Below are 6,358 nucleotides of genomic sequence, written 5' to 3' on the forward strand. Positions count from 1 at the left end.
TCCCACATCTTTTTTCAAAAATGTGTTAAACAGCTTAGAAGCAGATCTCCTAGAAGTGGTAAATGCCTCACTTCTTTCTGGGAGTTTTCCAAACTCCCTGAAAACTGCAGTTGTCAAGCCCCTCCTGAAAAAGAGCAATCTGGATAAGACCATCTTAAGCAATTATAGACCGATCTCAAATCTTCTTTTCATAGGCAAGATCATTAAAAAAGTTGTCTTCAATCAGCTGAACAAATTCCTAAGCTTGAATGGATACTTTGACAATTTTCAATCTGGTTTCCGATTGCATCACAGCACAGAGACAGCTCTCATAAAGATAATAAACGATATTCGCTTAAATACTGATACAGGCAAATTATCAGTGCTGGTACTACTCGACATCAGTGCTGCATTTGACACTGTCGATCACAACATACTTCTTGACAGGCTGGAAAACTGGGTGGGGCTTTCTGGGATAGTGCTAAAATGGTTCAGGTCATACTTAGAAGGGAGAGGTTATTATGTGAGTATAGGAGACCATAAGTCTGAGTGGACACCCATGACATGCGGAGTCCCTCAAGGCTCAATTCTTGCGCCACTCCTATTCAACCTGTACATGCTCCCAATGAGCCAAATAATGAGAAAGAACCGAATCTATTACCACAGCTATGCAGACTACACACAGCTCTACTTATCCCTATCGCCTAATGACTACAGCCCCATTGACTCCCGTTGCCAATGCATTGATGAAGTAAACGGTTGGATGTGCCAAAACTTTCTTCAGTTAAACAAAGACAAAACTGAAGTCATTGCATTTGGAAACAAAGATGAAGTTCTCAAGGTAAATGCATACCTTGACGCTAGGGGTCTAACAACTAAAAAACAAGTCAGGAATCTTGGTGTGTCTCTAGAGTCAGACCTTAGTTTCAGTAGTCATGTCAAAGCAATAACTAAATCAGCATACTATCATTTGAAAAATATTGCAAGAATTAGATGCTTTGTTTCCAGTCAAGACTTAGAGAAACTTGTGCATGCTTTTATCACCAGCAGGGTGGATTATTGTAATGGACTCCTCACTGGCCTTCCCAAAAAGACCATAAGACAGTTGCAGCTCATACAGAACGCTGCCGCCAGGCTTTTGAGCAGAACCAGAAAATTTGAACATATCACACCAGTCCTCAGGTCTTTACACTGGCTCCCAGTTACATTTAGGATTGATTTTAAAATATTATTACTGGTATATAAATCATTCAATGGGCTAGGACCTCAATATATTGCAGATATGCTCACTGAATATAAACCCAACAGATCACTCAGATCATTAGGATCACATCAGTTAGAAATACCAAGGGTTCACTCTAAGCATGGGGAGTCTGCTTTTAGCTATTATGCTAGCCGCAGCTGGAACCAGCTTCCAGAAGAGATCAGATGTGCTCCTACAGTAGTCACATTCAAATCCAGACTCAAAACACATCTGTTTAGCTATGCATTTACTGAATGAGCACTGTGCCAATGTTCGTCCGACTGTTTTCACTGTACTTTATTTTATTTTTTATTCTAAACTGTTTTAATTATTTCCTCCTATGTAAAGCACTTTGAATTACCATTGTGTATGAAATGTGCTATATAAATAAACTTGCCTTGCCTTGCCTTGCCTTACTTTTAGTAAATATGCAGGCTCCACACCACACCACACCTCGTGGTTTGAAACACTAACCTTTACCAAAGAAGAGGCAGACAGAGTGGAGGCAGAGACTGTAATGCAGGCAGCCTGTAAGGCCTGGCGCAGGCACAGAGTAGGAAGAATCACCAGCTCGTTTGCTCACACTGTTCTTCACACTAATCAAGAGAAACCCTCAAACACTGTAATCAGAACAATCATGTCAGAGGCTAAAAACATAAATAGTCTTTACCTTAAGTGGGGAAGAGACAATGAAAAACATGCCCTAGACACCTACAAATATGCACTGGGCAGTGGCCAATTATCTACCAACATATTGGTAACTGAAGATCTATGCAAAGTGCATGAAGGATTAAAGTGCATGAAGGATTAAGAGTGGACAGATCAGGCTTTAGAATCAGCCATGAAAGACCATACTTTGGTGCATCATGTGATGCCTATGTGTCATGCGATTGTTGCGGCAAGGGTGTGGTGGAGGCAAAGTGTCCGTATAAGTGGGCAGGTCAGCAGTCAGTCAGCTGGACAGATGATGAGAAAGGGCACCTTTCCACATTGTTTTCTTTGAAGGCCAACCATTCTTACTACACTCAGGTACAGTTTACTCTGCAAAGGCAAAGCTATACACAAAGAAATCAGTAGCTGTCAACAGAATTGTGACATTCTTTAACAAATACTGTAGGCACATTTTAATAATACTTCCTTTCCCTCTTTCTCCTTGCCAAAGGTTCAGCCGCAAATGTTTGTGTGTGCAGCACAGTATGCAGATTTTGTTACTTGGACCTCACAGCAGACCACCATCTTTAGAATCTTAAAAGATGATGAATTCATTCACGGAATGGTGGACGTGATCAGCAGATTTTGGGCAAAACACATCCACCCACGATTGATGACAACAGTGCTACAAAGTGAGGTGAGAAAAATAATAATCTTTTTTAATGGGATACTCCACCGTTTTTTCATATTAAACTATGTTATTCCCTTAACTAAGACGAGTTGATACATACCTCTCTCGTCTCAGTGCGTGCACTCAATCGCTCTGGCGCGCGAGACACTTTGATAGCACTTAACTAGCCCAGTTCATTCAACATGGGCCAAGCAGAGAAGCGAGCAAACACCTCCACGTTTTCCCTATTTAAATACAGTTACACGAGTAGTGTACTCGACCTAGGACGGTGACACAAAATAAAACCTTGCGCTTTTCTAAGCGTGTAAAGTGGATAACTATATTGTATGGCGGAATACCATAGCAAGTGCTTGGGAGCACTTCGACTCAGCGCATATATATCTATCAGGGCTTGAGGATCACAAAATCAGCACTTCGACTCGGCGCAGTAATATCATCACTCCGGAGAGTGAGGAGGGGGAGAGGACTTTTTACGAGTGATGATATTACTGCGCCGAGTCGAAGTGCTCCCAAGCACTTGCTGTGGTATTTCACCATACAATATAGTTATCCATTTTACACGCTTAGAAAAGCGCAACGTTTTATTATGAGGTGTTTGGTCGCTTCTCTGCTTGGTCCATATTGAATGAACTGTGCTATCAAAGTGTCTCGCGCCCCAGAGCGATTGAGTGCACGCACTGAGACGACAGAGGTATGTATCAACTCGTCTTAGTTAATTGAATAACATGGTTTAATATGAAAAAACGGTGGAGTATCCCTTTAAATAATCTATATAAAAAAATAGAGACACTATTGAACATATTTTAGTATTTATTTAATAATACTTTGTGCCATGTTTACAAGTGCTGCACAAACATTTACAAGTTTGTCAACTGTTGCTTGCCCTTGGTTTTTGTCCCGTGCAGACTGAACCAGACAGCGAGGGAGTGGACCGTCAAGGATGTGAGAGCGACCTTTCAGCACACCAATCACCCGCTCTGTAAGGACGACAACAACAAAAAGGGAGTGCTTTTCTAAATTGTCTTTTCAAATAAAACAGCATTGCAATAATCTAGTTTTACTTACCAATATGAATCCGGATGTTTGACTTCCTACGAGACATTTCCACCTCTCTCCCAGGTAACTGCTTCCTTCCTTTTGTGAATGACGGTGTTAGCAGCTCGACACCGAGGAGGGAAAAGTCATCCTGGAGTGTAAACCCCCTGTCTGCTAATATCTAGAGATGAAAAAAATCCACCATAATATTGCATTGTATCTACTTTGTTCTGCTTTTTCACCAGAGGGTGGTGACATGACACCCTAATCAAATGACATGAATGTGGTTAGTTGAGATACACGTAATTCCAATTTTACCTGATCACCTGGAGAATGGTACACTGAGGACAGGAATCCTGACTGTCGAACAATATGCACATCAGAGGCCCTTCCTCCCCATCCATTTGACAAAAATGTAATGCTGCCAGATGGACTGCATGGTATTAGATATTTCACTGTTGTCCATTTCTTGTAGTTAGAGTATGATTTTGCTCTAAGAAAGGATACATAATAGCAATGACATCTAGTTTTTATTTCAATATGGGATGTGAGAGTGTGTAAAGACATTTATTGTGACACTCACCTAGCTTTAAGATTGTGTCATGACGAATGAGGCGGAAGCAAAAGTGCAAGTAACTCGTTTATTTTGTAGAATGAAGAACAGTCTCAAGAGCGTTTGGTGACGCAGGGACAAGATGGTCAGAGTCCAAGAGAAGAGTGCTGAGGTGACGAAGAGTGAAGGTGAGTAATCCAGACACGAACAGAAACCGGAACCAGGACAGGAATGAACCGCAACACAGCAAGGACAGCTGCTAGAGGAACAGGACCAAACACGAACGAGAACATCAAACAACGATCTGAAAAGGAGAGAAGAATGCAGTGAGTATTTATGGGAGAGCAGATTGGATGCAGCTGGAGAGGAGATTGATCAGCTGATCGCTGATCAAGTGAAACGAGCCGTCACGCCCACAATCACACACGCCCACACACATACCAACAACTACACGAGACAAGGAACAATGTATTTACGAACCGTGACAGTACCCCCCCCCCCCCCCCCCCCCCGACTCCCTTACCTGTCTATTGTACACGAGACAAGAAGGAACAATGCATTTACGAACCGTGACAGTACCCCCCCCCCCCAGACTCCCTTACCTGTCGATTGTAATCATCGATAAGAGAGTGATCCAAGATGTCTCTAGCAGGTACCCAACTTCTCTCCTCCGGACCGTAACCTTCCCAGTCCACCAAATACTGGAATCCGCGTCCCCTCCGCCTCGAGTCCAGAATACGATTAACGAGGACAGACTGACAATTGCCTCCAATAACTTACAAAATTCTTGCCAAAATCTTGACACAAACTGGGGTCCTCTGTCGGAAACCACGTCTGTCGGGAGGCCATGTAAGCGAAAAACGTGATCCACGACGGTCAACGCTGTCTCCTTGGCTGAGGGTAATTTGGGCAAGGGAATGAAATGGGCCACCTTTGAGAACCGGTCCACCATGGTCAAAACTACCGTGTTCCCTCGAGAGGGTGGGAGGGCGGTTACAAAATCTAGCGCAATGTGGGACCAGGGTCTCGAAGGGACTGGCAGCGGTTGAAGTAACCCATCAGGAGGACGATTGGAAGTCTTACCAATGGCACAAACTGAGCAAGCCAAAACAAAATCGTGAACATCCTGAGCCAGAAGTGGCCACCAGAATCGTTGCTTGACCAAAAACTTAGTTCGACTGACTCCTGGATGACAAGCCACGTTGGAACAATGCCCCCACTGAATGACGTCAGACCATAATCCCTCCGGTACAAACAAACGGTTTGGTGGGCAACCGGGCGGAGGCGTGACCCCTTCTAAGGCCTTCCTGACCATTGATTCGATCTCCCATACGAGAGTGGAGACAAACAGAGTCTCGGGTAAAATACACTCGGGAGTAGACGGGCGTTCGGAAAGCTCAAAAATGCGGGACAAAGAATCGGGTTTAACGTTTTTGGAACCCGGGCGGTACGAGAGAGTGAAATCAAAACGTCCGAAAAAAAGTGCCCACCGAGCCTGCCTGGAGTTCAATCTTTTGGCAGTCTTAATGTATTCCAGATTCTTGTGATCGGTCCAAACGATAAAAGGTACCCCTGACCCTTCTAACCAGTGACATCATTCCTCCAACGCTAACTTGACTGCCAACAACTCTCTGTTACCAATGTCATAGTTGCGTTCGGCAGGGGATAAACGATGAGACAAAAACGCGCACGGATGCATTCTGTCGTCTGTGGGAGAACGCTGGGAAATAACTGCACCTACCTCCACCTCTGATGCGTCGACCTCCACCATGAACTGACGTGATGTATCAGGGGAAACGAGAATGGGGGCTGAAATAAACCGGCCTTTGAGTGTGGCAAACGCAGCTTCCGCTGCGTCTGACCACCTGAACGTCGTTCTGGGGGAGGTCAAAGCGGTCAGAGGCGAGGCTAGTTGGCTGAAATTGCGAATAAACCGCCGGTAAAAATTGGCAAACCCCAGAAACCTCAGTAGGGCCTTACGGGAATCTGGACTTGGCCAATCCACCACAGCCTTAACCTTCTCAGGATCCATACGTATTCCCTCAGTCGACACAATGTATCCTAGGAAAGGAACAGACCGTGCATGAAAATCGCATTTCTCCGCCTTGAAAAAAAGCCCATTCTCTAGCAACCTCTGAAGCACTCGCCGAACGTGCTGCATGTGTTCCTGGAGAGAAGACGAAAAAATCAATATGTCATCCAGGTA

At 44.3% G+C, this 6,358-nt stretch overlaps 1 long non-coding RNA gene across 1 annotated transcript; it reads right to left on the reverse strand.

Annotated features, from left to right (window-relative positions):
- Window positions 1–3,363: 3,363 nt before the first annotated feature.
- On the reverse strand, window positions 3,364–4,114 carry LOC130099635 (uncharacterized). The gene is made up of 3 exons (XR_008808426.1): window positions 3,918–4,114; window positions 3,630–3,780; window positions 3,364–3,541 (listed from the first exon to the last, which is right to left on the reverse strand). It is a non-coding gene; the product is annotated as an uncharacterized LOC130099635 (long non-coding RNA).
- Window positions 4,115–6,358: the final 2,244 nt, after the last annotated feature.

This window comes from Rhinichthys klamathensis, unplaced genomic scaffold (genome assembly GCF_029890125.1).
Source record: "Rhinichthys klamathensis goyatoka isolate OS25496 unplaced genomic scaffold, OSU_Roscu_1.1 h1tg000232l_1, whole genome shotgun sequence".
Lineage (NCBI taxonomy): Eukaryota > Metazoa > Chordata > Actinopteri > Cypriniformes > Leuciscidae > Rhinichthys > Rhinichthys klamathensis.